We start from the raw sequence: 20532 nt of genomic DNA, 5'->3' as shown, positions 1-20532 counted from the left end.
CCTTGAAGCGAGCTGCTGGGAACAACATTTTTCTAAATTCCTCAACTGGGCAATGTGGGAACACTGTCATGGGAACTTCTCATAGTCGTCCTGGTAGCTTGGTTTGCTCAGCTGCATCAAGCCATGGGATCTTTGCTGTTTCAAAAATCCCTCAACAAAAGATCTCTCAGCAACCTGTTCCAGTGCCTCATCTCCAAGTGAAGAATTTCTTCCTAACCTCTAATCTAAATCTCCCCTCATTTAGCTTAGAACCATTCCCCCTTCTTCTGTCATTATCTGATTGAGCAAAGAGTCACTCTCCATCTTTTTTATAAGCTGCTTCAAGTACTGAAAGGCCACAAAGAGGTCACCCTGGAGCCTTCTTTTCTCCAGGCTGAACAGTCCCAGCTCTCTCAGCCTTTTTTTCATAGGAGAGGTGTTCCAGCCCCTTGATCATTTTTGTGGCTCTCTTCTGGACCAGTTTTAAAAGATCCACATCCTTCTCGTGTTGGGGTCTCCAGACCTGGACACAGGACTCCAAGTGAGGCCTCACAAGGGCAGAGCAGAGGGGGACAATCACCTGCCTCCACATGCTGCCCACTCCTCTCTTGATGCAGCCCAGAATGCAGTTGGCCTCCTGGGCTACAAGCACACACTGCTGGCTCATGTCGAGCTTTTTGTCCAGCAGAACCCCCAAGTACCTCCCAGCAGGGATCCTCTCAATGAGTTCTTCTCCCAGCCTATCCTCCTGTCTGGGATTTCCCAAGCCCAGTGCAGAATCTTGTACTTGGACTTGTTGAACCTCCTTAGATTCACAGGGACCCAAATTTCAATCTTGTCCAGCACTCTTTGGTTGGCACCCCTTCCTCTGTTGCATCAACTACACCACTCAGCTTGGTGTCGTCTGCACACTTGCTGAGGGTGCACTTGATCACACTATGTCATTGAAAAAGATATTAAACTGTACCAGTCTCAAGACAGACTCGTGACAGACGCTACTCATCACCAGCATCCACTTTGATATAGAGCCATTGAGCACCACTCTCTGGATGTGACCTTCAGGCCAACTCCTTATCCACTCAGTGGTGCAGCCATCAAATGCGTATCTCTCCAATTTGGAGATCAGGATGTCATGCGGGATACTGTCAATGGTCTTACTGAAGTCCAAGTAGATGACATCGGTTGGTCTTCCCTTGTTGTCTGATGCGGTCACTCCATTTTAGAAAGCCACCAGATTGGTCAGGCAAGATTTGGCCTTTGGTGAAGCCATGCTGGGTGTCTGAGATCACTTCTTTTCCATGATCTTGCCAGGCACAGAGGTGAGGCTCAGCATTCGGTGGTTCCCTGGGTCCTCCTTTCTACCCTTTTTTAAAAACGGGAGTGATGTTTTCCTTTTTCAGGTCACCAGGGACTTCAGCCGACTGCCAGCACTCTTCCAATATGATGGAGAGAGGCTTGACAACTACATCAGCCAGTTCCCTCAGGACCCTGGGATGCAAGTCATCATGCCCCATAGACTTGTACTTGTTGAGTTCCATCAGGTGGTCTCAAACCTGCTTTTCACTTAGAGTGGGTGGGACTTTGCACCTCCAGCCTCCATCTATGGTTTAAGGGAAATGAAAGACTTGGGAAGCCTCACTGGCAGAGAAGACTGAGGCAAAGATGTTGTTGAGTCCCTCAGGCTTCTGCATGTCTGTCATTACCAGTTCACCCTTCTCATTCATCACAGGGGGTACACTGTCCTTGGCCTTTCTTTTCTGAACAATGTATCTAAAGAATCTCTTCCTGTTATTCTTTGTGTCCCTTGCCAAGCTGAGTTCCATGTGAGACTTGGCTTTCCTTATCCCATCCCTGCACATCCAAAACTGAAACATGTGAGAGGGCCTGGGAAAAGGAACCCTGGATCCTTAGAAGCCATTTGGGAAACAAATCTTGTAGGTAGGAAGTGTGATTTTGTGGAGGTACAGAGCTGGTGGGCACATTGTGCAGGATGCTCCTAAAGACCGTTGTGTCCTTTTCCTTCCTGACTACAATGATACTTCCTTCCCAGTAATGGAGGAGCCAATAGAGGTGAAAAAAGATACTCTGTGATCATGAATGTCATCAGAAAGCTGACCCCATTAAGATACGGGGAGGTTAGGAGAAGCATGGACAAGAGAGATGTGAAATTTTGGGGTGAGAAAATGAGAATGGCCATTAGAAAATAATGATTTCATAGAGGTAAGAAGGTGCATGTAATGTTGATGCTTGTGGTGGTTTTACTCAGGTGGGCAGCCGAGCTCCACCACAACCGCTCTCACACTCCCCCTCTCCTCTAAGAGGAAGGGGGAGAAAATACAACACAGAGAACTCGAGGTTTGAGATAAGAAAGGTTTAATTAAAGGGAAAGGGAATGGGAGAAAAAAAAAACAGAGACAAAAGAAGCAATCAGTCCGCGCGGAAGCACAGAGAGAGGAAAAATTATTCTCTACTTCCCGTCAGCGAGCGGTGTTCGGCCACGTCCTGGGAAGCAGGGCCCCAAACGCGTAGTGGTTGTTCAGGAGGAACAGCCCCCTCCCCCACGAGAGCCCCCCCTTTTATTGCTGAGTGTGACATCAGGTGTTATGGAATATCCCTTTGGTTGGTTTAGGTCAGCTGCCCCAGCAATGTCCCCTCCCCATCACTTGCCCACCCCCAGTCTGCTGGCTCTTGGGGGCTTGGAAGGAGTCCTGATGCTGTGCCAGCACTATGCAGCAAGAGACACAACACTGGAGTGATATCAGTGCTGTTCCAGCTACGAGTGCAGAGTACAGCACTGTGTGGGCTGCTGCAGGGAAAAGGTGACTCCAGCTCAGACAGACCCAACACAACTTCCACCCCTTATTCCATAACATTTGTGTCACAATCAGGTACAGTTTAGTATATAGATGTTCTCATCACCATTGTTTTCTGTCCATTGAAGCATTTTTATGTCTGTACTTCTCTTTATTCTATAGGTCTTTTCCCAAAATGCTCATAAAAACTGTTGATGGTTTCGCCTTCATCTGTCAAAGTGGTCACTCAGGGCAGGCGAAGTTGGTTTTCTTGACACCAGCACCAGCTTAGCTCACATCCGTGTTGCACTTGCCCGGTTCCTTGCAAAGTTGACCTGTCATTGGTTCTGCAGTGTCCTCCTACAACACATAACTTGGATGACAGATTAATTTTCTCCCAGTGTTAAATCTCCTTGAGGCACACACTTGATATCCCCATCTTTCTGCATTACCCACCAGGTATACCCTGGTCCTTGGGCAAAGACAATCCCACGAGTGGGTTTGCCTTTTCCCAAGGCAGGGGCAACCCACACCGCCTTCCCCATCCACTTCCCCACACGCACTACAGGGACTTTAGCTTCTCCCACAGTGTGTAGGGGTTTTGTTTCAGCAGGACCAGGACGGTTTTCAGACCCCCTGTTGTTAACTAGCCAAGTGGCCTCTGGTAGATTTATATCCCAATGTTTCCATGTCCCAGCACCCAATGCTCGCAGCATAGTTTTTAACAGTCCATTGTACCTCTCAACCTTCCCAGAGGCTTGTGGGTGATAAGGGATGTGATACACCCATTCAATGCCATGTCTCTTGGCCCAGGAAGTGATCAAATTGTTTCGGAAGTGACTCCCATTGTCGGACTCTATTCTCTCCGGTGTACCATGTCGCCACAGCACTTGCCTTTCCAGGCCCAAGATAGTGTTTCGGGCCGTGGCATGGTTTACAGGGTATGTTTCCAGCCACCCAGTAGTTGCTTCTACCATGGTGAGTATGTACCGTTTGCCTTGGCGGGTTTGTGGAAGTGGTCCGATGTAGTCAATCTGCCAGGCCTCACCATATCGAAATCCAAGCCATCTCCCCCTGTTCCAGGGAGACTTTACCCTCATGGCTCGTTTAATTGCAGCACAGGTCTCACACTGATGGATAACCTGTGTGATGGCCTCAATGGTCAGGTCCACCCCTCGATCACGAGCCCATCTATATGTGGCGTCCCTCCCCAGATGTCCTGATGTTTCATGAGCCCATCGAGCTACAAACAGTTCACCCTTATGTCCCCAGTCCAGGTCCACCTGAGCTATTTCAATTTTTGAAGCTCGATCTACTTCTTCGTTGTTCTGATGTTCTTCGGTAGCACGATTCTTAGGCATATGGGCATCTACATGACGTACCTTTACAGCCAGGTTTTCTACCCGGGCAGCAATATCTTGCCACAGGGTAGCAGCCCAGATAGGTTTACCTCTGTGCTGCCAGTTGTTCTGTTTCCATTGTCGCAGCCACCCCCATAGCGCATTTGCCACCATCCATGAGTCAGTGTAGAGATACAGTACTGGCCACTTTTCTCTTTCAGCAATTTCTAGGGCCAGTTGTATAGCTTTCACTTCTGCATACTGACTTGACTCACCTTCCCCTTCCATGGCCTCCACAACTTGTCGTGTGGGACTCCACACAGCAGCTTTCCACTTCCGATGGCTCCCTACCACACGGCAGGATCCATCAGTGAACAACACATATTGCTTTCTGTCTTCTGGCAACTCATTGTATGGTGGTGCCTCTTCAGCACGCGTTACTTCTTCTGTCGGTGCTCCGAAATCCCTGCCCTCTGGCCAGTCCATAATCTCTTCCAGGATTCCCGGGCGACTGGGTTTCCCCATTCGAGCCCGCTGTGTAATTAACGCTACCCATTTACTCCACGTAGCATCGGTTGCATGATGTGTAGTGGGGATTTTCTCTTTGAACATCCAATGTAACACAGGTAGCCGTGGGGCCAAGAGAAGTTGTGCTTCTGTACCAACAACTTCTGAAGCTGCTCTAATCCCCTCATATGCTGTTAATATTTCCTTTTCAGTTGGGGTGTAATTGGCTTCTGATCCTCGATAGGCCCGGCTCCAGAACCCCAAAGGTCGGCCTCGAGTTTCTCCTGGGGTCTTCTGCCAGAGGCTCCAGGTGAGCCCATGCTCCCCAGCTGCAGTGTACAGTATGTTTTGCACAGCTGGTCCAGTACGGACAGGCCCAAGGGCTACTGCACGAGCTATTTCTTGTTTGAGTTGTTCAAAGGCCTGTTGTTGCTCGGGGCCCCACTCGAAAGAGTTCCTCTTTCGAGTCACTCGATATAGAGGACTCACAAGCTGACTATAGCCTGGCACATGCATTCTCCAAAATCCCACAAGACCTAGGAAAGCTTGTGTTTCTTTTTTGCTAGTTGGCGGAGACATAACTGTTATTTTGTTGATCACATCCGTCGGAATGTGGCGACGTCCATCCTGCCATTTTACCCCCAAGAACTGGATTTCCTGTGCAGGTCCCTTGACTTTATTCTGTTTAATGGCAAATCCAGCTTTCAGAAGAATTGGAATTATTTTCTTCCCTTTCCCAAAAACTTCTTCTGCTGTGTTACCCCATACGATGATATCATCGATATACTGCAGGTGTTCAGGAGCGTTCCCCTGTTCCAGTGTCGTCTGAATCAGTCCATGGCAGATGGTAGGGCTATGTTTCCACCCCTGGGGCAGTCGATTCCAAGTATACTGAATGCCCCTCCAAGTGAAAGCGAATTGTGGCCTGCATGCTGCTGCTAGAGGGATAGAGAAAAATGCATTAGCAATATCAATTGTAGCATACCACTTAGCTGCCTTTGACTCTAGTTCGTACTGGAGTTCTAGCATGTCTGGCACTGCTGCACTTAGTGGTGGTGTGACTTCATTCAGGCCCCGATAGTCCACTGTTAGCCTCCACTCGCCATTGGGCTTCCGCACTGGCCATATAGGACTGTTAAAAGGTGAATGAGTCTTGCTGATCACTCCTTGGCTCTCCAGGTGGTGAACTAACTCATGGATAGGAATCAGGGAGTCTCGGTTGGTGCGATATTGCCGCCGGTGCACAGTTGTAGTCGCAATTGGCACTTGCTGTTCTTCAATCCTCAGCAATCCTACAGCAGAAGGGTCTTGTGAGAGACCAGGCAGGGTAGACAGCTGCTTAATCTTCTCTGTGCTCAAGGCAGCTATGCCAAAAGCCCACCGGTACCCTTTTGGATCCTTGAAGTACCCTTTCCTGAGGTAGTCTATGCCAAGGATGCACGGAGCCTCTGGGCCAGTCACGATGGGGTGCTTTTGCCACTCATTCCCAGTTAGACTCACTTCAGCTTCCAATATGGTTAGCTCTTGGGATCCCCCCGTCACTCCGGAGATAGAGATGGGTTCTGCCCCTTGGTGGCCTGACGGCATTAGGGTGCACTGTGCGCCTGTGTCCACTAAAGCTTTATATTTTTGCGGTTCCGGTGTGCCAGGCCATCGAATCCACACAGTCCAGTAAATCCGGTTGTCCCTCTCCTCTACCTGGCCAGAGGCAGGGCCCCACTAGTCCTGGTCGGAGTATCTATCAATTATTTCTTCCAAACGTGAAGCAGAAATCTCTTCATCAGGGTCAGGAGTAATACTATTCCTTCTACTGCCTCTGGGGGACTGTTCAACAGAAACTGGGGCAGCAATCCTCCTAGGGGCCCTCTTTGTTGCTGTTGTATCTTTCCGTAGCTCACGTACCCGAGCAGCTAGGGCCGAGGTCGGTTCACCATCCCACTTCCTCATATCTTCCCCGTGGTCACGTAAATAAAACCACAAGGTACCTCGCGGTGTGCGTCCCGCGAGTCCTTGTTTGAGCTGGGGACTGCTGGCGCTTGATGGCCGAAAGATTTTTCCGTTTAGGTGAGGACGAAGCTATGTGTTCATCTAACCGTTGGGACAATTTCTCCACAGCTGAAATGCAGCCCCGTACTGGGGGAGAGAGATTTTCTTCATATTTATGAAGCTGGTTGGACACGGTATCCACAGTTGGCCCCATCCCCTCGTCCCAACCCATGACTGCCAGTGTGCTGGCATGTGTTGGGGGTGCAGCTCGTACAAACTTCCGCCACATGGACGTTGTGCATTGCACTTCATCGGGGTCTTTAGGTGTCTGGGCGTTGTTTAAATCACTATAAAGCATCTCCAGCACAGCTAATTCCCGCAGCTGCTGGATGCCCTTATCCATAGTGGTCCATTTGTTTACTTGGTAGACAATATCCTCTTTGTGGGGATACCTTTCTTTCACTGCTGTTAGGATTCGCCTCCAGAGGCTGATAACTTGTGCCTCTCTTCCAATTACTCTATCAATGAGTCTTTCTCTAGAAAGGGATCCCAGCTGCTTGGCTTCGTTGCCTTCTAGCTGTTGGGTATTGGCCCCACTATCCCAGCATCGAAGCAGCCAAGTGAGGATGTGCTCACCTGGATGGCGACTGAAGTCTTTCCGTATTTCTCGCAGCTCACTCAGAGATAGAGACCGAGTAGTTTCTGATTCATCTATGATTTCAGTCTCTTCTTCGCGATGTTGCCGTGATAACGCTGCTTTAGAGCCACTTGCCTTTTCCTCTTCTCCCTCATCCGTAGAAGGAGCTTCTTCCCTTACTAAACGACCTGATCTCCGTTTCCACTGTTTCGTCTTTACTACAGGGGCGACTGATACCATAGATGGTCGGTCCTCTAGGGTGGTCACAGTGTGTGCTGTCTCATTATCAAATTCAGGAACCTCCCTATTCCCTTGAGGGTGCTGGGCAATGTTAATTGACATCTGATAGGCGTAAGCCAGACCCCAGCAGAGTGCAGCCAGCTGGTGGAGTTCTCTAGTATTGCCAGGGTCAGGGCATACGTCTTTCAAACATTCCACCAGTTTTCTTGGATTTTGTACTTGTTCAGGGGTGAAATTTAGAACCATTGGGGGAGAAAACCGTGATAGGTACCTGCCCAAATCCCCCCACACACCTTGCCACCCACAACTTTGTCTGGGGACAGGTCCTTGAATAATATTCTTAATAAATTGCTTTACTTTGGGGAAGATGACAAACACTAGACCTAGTGATAGGAGGATAATATCTGACCAGGGGTATCCAAGATACTGAAAGGCTGCTGTAATTAGCCCACAGGGAGAAAAGTAGAAGGCACTGTAATTCCTAATATTTTCAATAAGATAATCTCCAGGAGACCAGGAGGATAACAATGCCGGGTTTGAATACCAAACAAAACTGAAGGCCAGTATGTTACAGCACAACATGATAAAAAAAACAAGCACAGACTTCAACACTTTCTCCGATCGGATGTAAAGGAAAAAAGAAAACAGAGAGTGGGCTATATACAACATATCCACACAGAAAAGTATTACCAGAAAACCGAGCATTATGACTACCAATATGTTAGTTGTAAATACTTCAATCAATGCTATTGTTATCTCAACCCTCGAGCCCCACGTCGGGTGCCAAAAAGGACTGTGGTGGTTTTACTCAGGTGGGCAGCCGAGCTCCACCACAACCGCTCTCTCACTCCCCCTCTCCTCTAAGAGGAAGGGGGAGAAAATACAACACAGAGAACTCGAGGTTTGAGATAAGAAAGGTTTAATTAAAGGGAAAGGGAATGGGAGAAAAAAAAACAGAGACAAAAGAAGCAATCAGTCCGCGCGGAAGCACAGAGAGAGGAAAAATTATTCTCTACTTCCCATCAGCGAGCGGTGTTCGGCCACGTCCTGGGAAGCAGGGCCCCAAACGCGTAGTGGTTGTTCAGGAGGAACAGCCCCCTCCCCCACGAGAGCCCCCCCTTTTATTGCTGAGTGTGACATCAGGTGTTATGGAATATCCCTTTGGTTGGTTTAGGACAGCTGCCCCAGCAATGTCCCCTCCCCATCACTTGCCCACCCCCAGTCTGCTGGCTCTTGGGGGCTTGGAAGGAGTCCTGATGCTGTGCCAGCACTATGCAGCAAGAGACACAACACTGGAGTGATATCAGTGCTGTTCCAGCTACGAGTGCAGAGTACAGCACTGTGTGGGCTGCTGCAGGGAAAAGGTGACTCCAGCTCAGACAGACCCAACACAATGCTGTAGTAACACTGACTTAAAAGAACCATGTATGGCCCTTACCTTATTTAGGCAGTAATTTTAATCCCAAAACCTAAATGCTACTCCAACACTCTGACAGGAATCCCCTACTCTAATGCTTGAATTCAAAGGATCCCTTCAAGCAAAACTCAGCCCATAGCCCCTTTTCCTTTCCTTTATTCTCTTACTCACCCAAATGCCTTCCCTGGACACTCGTATTAAAATGCTCTACTGATCCTTAGATTTATTGGCAGACCAAAATAAAACCCTAAACCACAGAACTTATCCATACCCTAACCACAGAAGAACACCAAACATTCCCAATAAAACTCTGTTTAATCTCTAACACAGAAAAGTGAGCCCGAGTCCCTAAGGGACTAGGGAGAGGTGAGTTCTGCCTCAGGATCTTCTGCCCCAGCACAAGGAATGTGACCATGACAGTGACTGTGAGGTCACTTCTGTCTCTGCACTTGATAGGCCAGCAGCAGGAACGTGTCACGGAAAGGGACTGTGAGGTCACTTGTGTCTGGAGGTGGCAGGTCACCCTTGCCTTCTCCCTGGGAGCTGCACTTTTGGGCTGACATCTGGCAGTGGCCCTGCTAGGCCAGCAGAAGGCACCTGCTTGGCATGCTGACTGGGGGATCCCCTCTGCCTCCAGAGCCAGGAGGACCCAGGCAGAAAGAAGGCCCCATATGGGTTGTCCTGTCCCTCGTGCTTGAGTCCATGAGTGGGCAGCAGCAGGCACAAGGCTTGGCACAAGGAGTCAAGGCCGTGCGGTGGGGGAGACAAGGCACCATACTCCACACGGGGAAGACACCACATGGGGGTGTCTCCAACCTCTGTCAGCAAAGGGGGACAGCACTCCCAGCTGCACCTTCTGCATGACCGCAGTGCTTCCTGCTGGGGGCCATGTCCTACAGTCAGCCCTGGGCTGTATGCCACCCCTGTGCTCTGAAAGGCTCGAGAAGTGGAAGGTCTGACTCCAGAAGGCAGCTATACCTGAACCAGGGGAATTTCTCTCATGTGCAGTAATTCTTTCTCCTCCCAGCTACTGTTCTGTGGCCCCAGTGTCATAGACACCTTCTGTGGTTTTCCCCCATTGCTGGAGCTCTTCTGCAGTGCCACAGTGATACTCATGGTCTTTCCTTTCATAATCTACATTTGGGATCTTCCTTCCTTCTTTCCTTCCTTCCTTCCTTTGGATCATCTTCCTCTTCTCTTTCCTGCAGTTTTCATGTGCGTGCATCCTCTGTTGACAAGCCCAAGGCCTTATCCACCTGCTCTTCTGTCCTCATGAGTGTTACTGTTTTCTATGACACCGTTGTCACTGTCTGTGTAAAGCCCATAAAAGCTGTAGTCAGAGGTTTTAACCAAGCCCTTTCTCATACCTTCATCATCCCCCTGTCAGTCCTAGGGTTGCTTATAGGTAGTATAGGAAGGGTGAGAGATGTGCTGGTGGAGCTGCAGACGTCATCATAAGACTTATCTCAAAGACCTTGGAAAGGACAGATTGATCAAAGTGGTTCCTCGGGACGTGGAAAAGGCAGATGTTGAAATCATCTTGTACTTCAAGGCTGAGCAGAAGGATGATTAAGCCTAATCATGAATTAGAATGCCAGCGTTAACCCTAGCCCTCACCCAAGAACTAAACAAAACTCTGACCCACAAGGCTTGCCCTTTTCCTACACCTTGAGCAGGCATCTTGAGCAGAATTGCTCCCTCAAAGCCCTTCCATGACATTAGCTGTAGAAGTTGACCTCTAATCCCTAAATGTTAAATTGACCACCTAACCCTCCACCACACACACAGCACATCTCATCTTCAAACCCACTCCTATCCCTAACTTCAGCTGTTTGTCCCCTTGGGGCAGGGCAGTGACTGTGATGTCCTTGAGCAAAGAATCACTCTCCATCTTTTTTATAAGCCCCCTTTAAGTACTGAAAGGCTGTGATGAGGTCACCCTGAAGCCTTCTTTCCTCCAGGCTGAACAGCCCCAGTGCTCTCAGCCTTTCTTCATAGGAGAGGTTCTCCAGCCACTTGATCATCTTCTTTGCCCCCCAGCCTCCATCTATGGGTTCAGGGAAATGAAAAACTTGGGAAGCCTCACTGGCAGGGAAGACTGAGGCAAAGATGTTGTTGAGGCCCTCAGCCTTCTCCATGTCTGTCATTACGGGTTTACCCTTCTCATCCCTCAGAGCGGGTACACTCTCCTTGGCCTTTCTTTTCTGAGCTATGCATCTATAGAATCTCTTCCTGTTATTCTTTGCATCCCTTGCTAAGCTCAGGTCTATCCACGCATTGCTTTCCTTATCCCATCTCTACACATCCAAAACTGAAGCATTCATAAGGGCCTGGAAAAAGAACTCGAGATCCATGGAAGCTATTCTGGAAACAAAACTAGTAGGTAGGATGCGCAATTTTGTAGAGAGGCAGAGCTGATGGGCATACTGGGCAGGATGCTCCTTTAGGCCCTTTTCCCTCCTGACTACAATGCCACTTCTCTCTGAAGAACAGAGTAGCCCACAGAGGTGAGACATATACTGCCTATGTCATGGATGTCATCGGAAAGCTGATCCCAATAAGACATGGGGAGGTCAGGAGCAACCTGGACACGAGAGATGTGAGATTTTCAGGTGGCAAGAGGAGCATGGCCAGCAGAAATTAATGATTTCGTAGAGGTAAGAGGCATCATGAAATGCAGATTGTGCAGCAACACTGACTTGTACAGTCATGTATGGCCCTTACACTATTTTAACCAGTAGTCTTAATCCTTAAATCTAAATGCTTCTCCAACACTCTGACAGGAATCCATTTCTCTAAAGCTTGAACACAAGGTATTTCTTGAAGCAAAACTCACCCCATACCCCCTTTCTATTACTTTTACTCTCTTACTCACCCTAAACCCTACCCTTAATAATAGTATTAAAATACTCTATTTAACCCTAGGCTTCTAGGCAGACCTAAAAATGACCTAAACTACAGAGCCTGCCCATACCCTAAACACAGAAGAACACCAAACCTTCCCAATAAACATTTGTTTACTCTCTAACCCAGAAAGATGCGCCTTATTCCCTTGGGGACTAGAAAGCAGTCAGCTATGCCTGAGGATCTCATGGCCCAGCAGAAGGAATGTGACTGTGGCAGTGACTGTGAGGTCACTTCTGTCTCTGCACTTGATAGGGCAGCAGCAGGAATATGTCACAGAAAGGGACTGTGAGGTCACTTGTGCCTGGAGGTGGCAGGTCAGCCTTGACTTCTCCCTGGGATCTGCACTTTTGGGCTGACATCTGGCAGTGGCCCTGCTAGGCCAGCAGAAGGCACCTGCTTGGCATGCTGACTGGGGGATCCCCTCTGCCTCCAGACCCAGGAGGACCCAGGCAGAAAGAAGGCCCCCATATGGGTTGTCCTGTCCCTTCTGCTTGAGTCCATGACTGCACAGCAGCAGGCACAAGGCTTGGCTGTGTCTCCACAAGAAGCTGCAAGGCCAGCAGCAGGCCCCTGGCTTGGAAGCTGCTGCTGAGGTGACTTGTGTCTGGTTGGCTGAGAGGCCGCAAGGAGCCTGCTGGGTTGGGATGCCTACTTCAGGAGTGGTTTCCACCCTGATGGAGCCTGCTTTGGTAGTAGGAAAGAGCAGGAGGAAAAGAAAAAAAAAAAAGAAAAAGACACAAACCACCCTAAAAGGTGGGCTCTGGCCATGAGGAGGAAGAAATGACCAGGGGCACAACTGGTCTTGCTGCTACAGACTGAGGCAAAGAAGGCATTAAGTACCTCAGCCTTTACCTCATCTCTTGGCACAAGGTTTCCCCCCACATTCAATAATTTATGATGATTCTTAATCCTCTTTTATTTAAAGTATTTATATAAGCAGTGTTTATTGTCTTTGACAGGAATGGATTGATTAAGCTCCAGCTGGGCTTTGGCCTTTCTAACGTTGTTCTGCACAACCCCATAACATTTAGGACACAACTCCCGAGAAACTGACAGCATGCATGAGAATGAAGAACAGAAAAAGTAGAATCTGGCAGCCTTCCACTCATTACCTTTCTGTGTCTGTGTTGCAGTTCCATTCAACTGGTTACTCCTGTATTATCCAAATGTTGGTTTAGTGGAGGACTTGTTAGTGTTAGGTCAGAGGTTGGACTCGATCATCTTGAGGTCTCTTCCAAACTAGACAATTCTCTGTGATTCTGTGTGTGATTCTGTGTCCCCTGTACCTCCCAATGCTGCTGTCTTGTCAGAGACAGCACAATCACATGAAGGCTGAACTGTCTTGTCTGCCTGCAGACATGAACAGCTGACAGAACGGAGCGTCAGTGTGGTGGGAGCTTGAGAAACTACAGGATTTTGTCTAAAGAAACCTCTAGACATTTACCAGGAGAGGAGCCCAGTCCTGAACGAGAGGGAGAGTAACGCCACACATCAGAGCAGACTGGGACACTGCTGAGTACACAGGACAAGGAGGGCCTGGGCACCATGAGGGATGCCATACAAGCAGTGGTGCCTGCTCAGCAGGAAACAGGCCAACTTCACACAGAGCTGCCTTACAAGGAGCATGGCCACCAAAAAGATCTGAGTTATCAGACTCAGCTCAGATCCGGTATGACACCACAAGGACAAGTGTCTACAACTAAGCAGTAAAGAGGTACAGGTCTGGGATTCTCTAGGCCATCCTGGTTAGGAGAGGAGCAAGGGCTATGACAAGGTTCCAAGTCCCAGCAGGACCCAGGTCTTTGTGCCCATGGCTATGGCTGTTGTCTCTGCCACTGCAACTGATTAGGAGACAGCTGATCGTTAAAGCACCAGGGCCTCATTGCCTCCTCATCCCCTCCCATGAAGCAGGCAGGGGTCGTACCATTCTCCTACACTTGGCCATGCACATCCCCATCTCCTGCCACCACTGCCTCCACACCCACATGTACTTCTTCCTCCTCAACCTCGCCCTCCTCGACCTGGGTTGCATCTCCACCCCTCTACCCAAAGCCATGGCCAATGCCCTCTGGGACACCAGGGCCATCTCCTATCAAGGATGTGCTGCACAGGTCTTCTTTTTCGTCTTCTTGGTTGTAGCAGAGTTTTCCCTTCTCACCGTCATGGCCTATGACCAGTACGTTGCCATCTGCAAGCCCCTGCACTACGGGAGCCTCGTGGGCAGCAGAGCTTGTGCCCAGATGGCAGCAGCTGCCTGGGGCAGTGGTTTTCTCAATGCTGTCCTGCACACGGCCACTACGTTTTCCCTGCCCCTCTGCCAAGGCAATGTTCTGGACCAGTTCTTCTGTGAGATCCCCCACATCCTCAAGCTCTTCTGTTCAGATTCCTATCTCAGGGAAACTGGCATCCTTGTGTTTAGTGTTTCTTTAGCATTTATTTGTTTTGTTTTCATTGTGCTGTCCTATTTTCAGACCTTCAGGGCAGTGCTGAGGATACCCTCTGAACAGGGCCAGCACAAAGCCTTTTCCACGTGCCTCCCTCACCTGGCCATGGTCTTCCTCTTTCTCAGCACTTCCATGTTTGCCTACCTGAAGCCCGCTTCCATCTCTTCCCCATCTCTGGACTTGGTGGTGTCACTTTTGTTCTCAGTGGTACCTCCAGCAGTGAACCCCCTCATTTACAGCATGAGGAACCAGGAACTCAAGGTTGCAGTGAGGAAATTGTTTCTATATGTGCTTCTTAAGCATCAGTGTTGTTAACATTATTGTGATTTGTATCATACCATTTTTATACTTAGTATTATTATCATATAATAATAATAATAATAATCCTCTAAACGCTACCATTCTATTTGAGAAACTGAGATGAGAGATTTTCATATTATTTTTCGGTTTTGTTATTTTCATAACTTTTGATATTGCTTTATTTTATTTAGTAATTTTTTTACTTTGACTACATCTTCCATTTAACCTATTGAACTAGGCTTCCTTTGTAGGTATAGACAATAAAGAAGACAGAATAAAATCAATGGTCTCAGTATCCCTCTCTTCCCATCCCCTCTGGAGCTGGGGGAGCAGCCCCAGCATGCAGGAGGGGCTCAGGGCCAAGAGCCCAGCTGACACATGCAGGAGCAGCCCCGGTGGCCCTCGGGGCTGCCCCTCACTGCCCGCTGGGCTCTGCCTCTCTGCTGCCTTCGCGTCGGGGCTGCTGCTTCCCTGGAGCCATGGCCATGGCCAGCAGCAGGACATGGCCTTTTCACTGCTGCTCCCTTTGGCTTCCACATTGTTCTCTTGTGCTCTTGTATCTGTTAGTCTTGAGCTCTCATATGCCTCGATGACAGTCCTGTTTTCTCTGCAGGGCATCCTGATCCCTGCAGACAGCAGCAGGTACTGCACAGCCCTGGGTCACAGCCACCTTCCTGCTAGCACCACAGTAACAAAAGGGGCTGCTGAAGGCAAACCCAGGAGCCTGGACACCAAGGGGCTGTTCTCTGCTCTTCTCTATTCTGGGGGTTCTTCATGGAGTGAAAGACACAGGCTGAAAGTCCCAGGGTGGTCCCTGAGGAACCAAGGGCAGCACTAAGAGCTTCCATTATGGCAGAACTTGCCTAAGGAGATGACAACTGATCTTAAATTTATCTGCATGGGACTGCACCCCCTGCAGCGGGGCAGGCGGCAGATTCCAGCCTGGAGAGGAATCTGGAGCTTCCAGCAGATGTCAGGTAATCTGCAGGGACAAGGTCCTCAGATGAAGTGATTAGAACCTCATAAAATGAGTGACCATCCAAAAAAAGGTCTGTTAAAGGAAAAGGGGAATCTGAGGAGTCCATGGGCTAAAGGAGGGCTCTGCAATGCCACAAGAGGTGGTGAAGAGCCAGCAGGCAAAGGCCTATAAGACTGAAAAGTAATTGAGGATAACCATTTTGAAGTGCTATGGGCGAGGTCTGGTGCAGCACTCACCTTCCCTTTGTGCCCTCAGAGACACCCCATGGCCCTGCCCAGCACTGCCCTGTGCTGCTGAGCCATCAGGGCAGATGGAAAGGGGCTCAGCAGCAGAGATCCCCATGGACGTAGGTCTCCTGCCCACCCTGACCATCACGGGGAGGGGGGAGACCCCCGGGGGTCCCAGGGCACCACAGCCCCTGGCTCTCACAGCAGCACCGCCAGCTTGGGGCCCTGAGGGAGCACAGGGAGGGAAGCATCAATGGCCAGCCAGGGTAGCACAGACACAGTGCCCTGGGCAAGGCTCTCTGGGAGCAGGGATGGCCCTGGGGAAGAGCAGGGCAGCATTGCTGGGCCTGCACTGATGGAGAAAAGGCAAAGGGAAAGCTCTTTGTGCAGGCCCCTGCTCGGGGCAGGCAGCTCTGTGGCTGGGCCAGGCCTCTTGTGCTGGCCTGAGGAGCGGGGCTGGCCCTGCGAGGCACAGGCACTGTGTGCTGGGGATCTGCCAGGCAAGACACCAGGGCTCCTGCAGCTTCACGGACTTCCATCTCCTGGCACCATGGACACCTCCTTGCTCCATGCATCCAGCAGATAAACACCTCTCAGCCACCTGCTTTCTCTTCTTCTAGAGGAACTGCGGACAGAATAGCAAAACCAAGTAAAACTCAGAAATTGTGAGCCACAGAAGGCCCTGATGCTGTGCAAGAAATGCTCAAAAACAGCAACCACAACTGTGGGTGACCATCACTGGTCACACAACCAAAACACAGTACCACAAGGGGCTGCTTTGCAGAGAGTAACTCCGTCCCACCAACAGCCAGTACAGGGCCCCTGATGGACAAGAAGACTCCCTCTGAGCTCTGGAAGGAGCCAGGAAGGTGCTAATAAGCACCAGGACAATTGAGGAAGCCCAAAGGCCCTTCTGAAGGGTCACTAAGTGCCACCTGAGAGGCAGTGCTGGGCAGTGGGGAGGGCCAGGAGAAAGAATTGTGAGAAGGCTGGGAGAGGAATGGTTGGAAAGCTGCCAGGCAGAGAAGGACCTGGGAGTGTGTAGTGGGTTTACGTGGCAAGGTTTTGGTAGCAGGGAGCCATAGGGGTGGTTTCTGTGAGAAAGATCTAGAAGCTGCCCCATGTTTGGGAAGGGCCCCATTGTTTTCCAGATCCGAGCCAATAAGCGATGTTGTTTTTCGCCTCTGTGAGAGCATATTTAAGACAGGGAAAAAACGCTGCGCCACACAGCAGCCGGGAGAGTCAAGGGAGTGAGAGAACAGCCTTGCACCAAGGTCAGTGTAGAGGGAGGGGGAGAGGTGCTCCAGGCGCCGGAGCAGAAGTCCCCTGCGGCCTGTGGTGAGGACCATGGTGAAGCAGGATGTCCCCCTGCAGCCCATGGAGTACCACGGTGGAGCAGGGCTCCACGCTGCAGCCCGTGGAGGAGACCACGGTGGAGCAGGTGGCCCTGCACCGACGGAGGCTGCCGCCTGTGGAAGACCCCTGCCGGAGCAGATTCCGGGCCGGACCTGTAGCCCGTGGAGAGGAGCCCACGTAGGAGCAGGTGACCCGGCAGGAGCTGCTGCCCGTAGGGGAGCCAGGTTGGAGCAGTTTTCTCCTGAGGGATGGGCCCCGTGGTACGGACCCATATCTGGAGCAGTTCTGGAAGAGCTGCTGCCTGTGGGAAGCCCATGCCGGATCAGTTCATCAAGGACTGCATCCCGTGGGTGGGACCCCACAGCACAGGGGACGAGAGTGACCGAGAAGGAGCGGCAGAGAAGAAGTGCTGTAGACTGACCATAACCCCCATTCCCCCGTTCCCCTGCGCCGCTTGGGGGGAGGAGGTGGAAGAGTGTGGTTGGGGGGGGGAAGGTGCTTTTGGTTTCTTTCCTTTGTTTCTCACTTCTCTAGCTTGTTAGTAATGCGCAATAAATCTTAGTATCTTCTTATGCTGAGTCTGTTTTGCCCGTTACAATAATTACTGAGTGATTTTCTCGTCCTTATCTCAACCTTTGAGCCCTTTTCACATATTTTCTCCCCATTCTTCTTTGAGGAGGGGGAGTGAGAGAGCTGCTGTGCCCACTCGAGCGGAACCACGACACGCTGCTATAGAGACGACAGGACTGCCACCTAGATCCACAAGGTCTAATCCAAACACACTGCTCCTAACTGTGGCAGCTGGGCTCCTGTGCAGGACAGCATTGAAAAAGCCACTGCCCCAGGCAGCTGCTGCCATCTGGGCACAAGCTCTGCTGCCCACGAGGCTCCCGTAGTGCAGGGGCTTGCAGATGGCAACGTAGCGGTCATAGGCCATGACAGTGAGAAGGGAAAATTCTGAGCCAAAGAAGAAGACAAAAAAGAGAACTTGAGCAGCACATCCTTGATAGGAGATGGCCCTGGTGTCCCAGAGGGCATTGGCCATGGCTTTGGGCAGAGTGGTGGAGATGCAGCCAAGGTCGAGGAGGGCAAGGTTGAGGAGGAAGAAGTACATGGGGGTGTGGAGGCGGTGGTGGCAGGCTACGGCGCTGAGGATGAGGCCGTTGCCCAGGAGGGCAGCCAGGTAGATGCCCAGGAAGAGCGTGAAGTGCAGGAGCTGCAGCTCGCGCGTGTCTGCCAATGCCAGCAGGAGGAACTCGCTCACTGAGCTGATGTTGGGCATATGCTTGTTCTGGGCATGGGGTCCTGCCGAAGGAACAGAAAGACGGTGATTATGAACATTAGAATTATCTAAGGAAAAGGATTTCAATTTCTCATTTAAGCCACCCAACATGCTTGATCACTTCCATGAAGATATTTGGCAGATCCCTTTCTTGAAGTTGGATTGATGCTGCCTTAGGCTGTGCTTTGGAGCAGAGGACTCTGCTGTAAACAATGCAGGAGTCAGTCCTGTCCTACACCAAGAGGTAAATAACATAGGAAGACTTGTATCTTTTCTTCTAGCTTAGCCATTACTCCTGTAGAGAACCTCTAAGGCAGAAATCCTGTACATTTCTCTCTTATTGCACGTGAAATACTGTGGATCCTGTGGATCCTCTCCATGGTTTCAGTTGATCTGTGTTGCAGGAAAACTGCACTCAGAAGTTCACCTGAGAATAATCTGGACACTGCTGAGAGCAGAGCAATCCAAGCTCAAAGTGTCCACCTCCAGACCCCCCACTCTGTCCCCATACTGCCATACTCCCCTTCCCCCAAGCACACCGAGGGCTCTCCCCATGGGCATGTGAAACCCCAATCCCCAGCCAGCCTGGGAACAAGAGCAGCAGCAGCACGGCCAGCTGGAGAAGCCAGGAGGAATGCCAGCGTGCTGCTGCCAGGGGAGGCAAGGCCAGGGAGGGACAGACGGACACTCAGCAGACCCTCCTGTGCTGCAGCTCTGCCTGCAGAGGAGACAGCTCCTGCTGGGGATACCAGGGGCTTGAGGGCAGAGGCTGTGCTGGAGGAAGAGGAGAGCAGGGGGTGTCCCAGGGAAGGCGCCTGCCCTACAGGGGATGGCAGGGAGGTGCCTGAGCCTTCTCTAACACAACATTTCTAGCAGCAGTCCACTCTCACTGCCTGCCCATGTCCCTGCTTGTATCTATGTCCCTGATGGGAGCTGGTTCTGTGTCCCCACATCCCCTCCCTGTCCACGCTCAGAGACCCCATCCCACGAGCTGTGTGCTTCCTGAGTACAGGACATCACAGGGGTTGCAGCTCCTAAAGACCTGATAAGCCCTGAGGAGACAACAAATGTTCTTGTTTCAGTCTTTAGGCTGAGGTGCCTGAAGGGATTTGACCAGGTTAATTGCTGCCATATTGATCTCTCCCTGTAAGACTCTTGGAGTCTCAGTCTCCTGTACAATCCAGACAATTCATTGTCATGAAACCAGCCTCCCCTCCACACCAAGAATCCGAAAGCACAGAATCCAAGCAAGTATTCCATTTCAGATAAACAAAGCCTCAGTCTTCCTGCTAAAATGCCCCCTCAAAAATACCATTCTCTAAAACGTCTTCTATGCCACATTACAGGTAGAATAAGATCCACCCTGACAGATGCTATCAGCCATCGGATGTGCCAGCTGTAGAAGACCCCTCTGGCAACCCCACCTGCAGTGCCCTGCTGCCAGAGCCTCACGGTGTCAGGAGCCTGCAGATGTGTCCTGCCACACGCTGCCCTCTGTTGTTGCGCTCCTCAGTGCCTCCAAGCCCTCTCTCCTTCTCTCCTCTCCCCATGCCAGCTGCGGTCAGAGCCCCCAGCCCTGCTGCGCTGTGCAGAGGAGCTGCTCCTGGCCACAGCTCTCTCTCTGCACCACGGCCCTCTTGCCACGAGCTCTCTCTGTCCCACGAGCTTGGCCCAGCTCAGCAGCACAGCACCAGCCCAAGGCACTGCAATCACCCCTCTGGGGGCTTTGCTGATGAGCTCACGAACCTCAGGCACTCAGAGACAATTGAAGACAGCTCTCCAGAAGTGCAAGTCAGAGGCAAGTTTCCTGCAGTGTCCCCCTGAGGGCCAGCACTGACACAGCCTCCCTTGGAGCTCGTTAGAGCAGGACGCTGGAGCCCATGAGGACAAGGAGACAAAGGCAATGTGAAAGTGACACTGAGGTGTGGGAAAACTGGATGTGTGTCACCAAGCAAAAGGGCCAGGGAAGGGACCCCTGTCCCCTGGGAAGGGAGATCCTTTCCCTTCACACCTTGATCAGGGCTCTTTGTGGTGCAGTAGGAGATGGGGATGTGCATTGCCAAGTGCAGGGGAATGGTACAACCCCTGTCTGGTTCATGGGAGGGGATGAGGAAGCAATGAGGCCCTGATGCTTTAATG

At 50.8% G+C, this 20532-nt stretch overlaps 1 pseudogene across 1 annotated transcript in view; it reads left to right on the top strand.

Moving 5' to 3' along the window:
• Window positions 1-15387, top strand: part of LOC311216156 (olfactory receptor 14C36-like) — a 249838-nt pseudogene extending 234451 nt beyond the window's left edge. The window contains exons 3-4 of the transcript in view: window positions 14241-14516; window positions 15163-15387. The product of the transcript in view is annotated as an olfactory receptor 14C36-like (transcript). The remainder of the gene's footprint in view (window positions 1-14240; window positions 14517-15162) is intronic.
• Window positions 15388-20532: the final 5145 nt, after the last annotated feature.

This window comes from Netta rufina (genome assembly GCF_964035555.1).
Source record: "Netta rufina genome assembly, chromosome: 18".
Lineage (NCBI taxonomy): Eukaryota > Metazoa > Chordata > Aves > Anseriformes > Anatidae > Netta > Netta rufina.
Note: the sequence above shows the minus strand (reverse complement) of the source record. Positions and strands in the feature narration are given on the sequence as shown.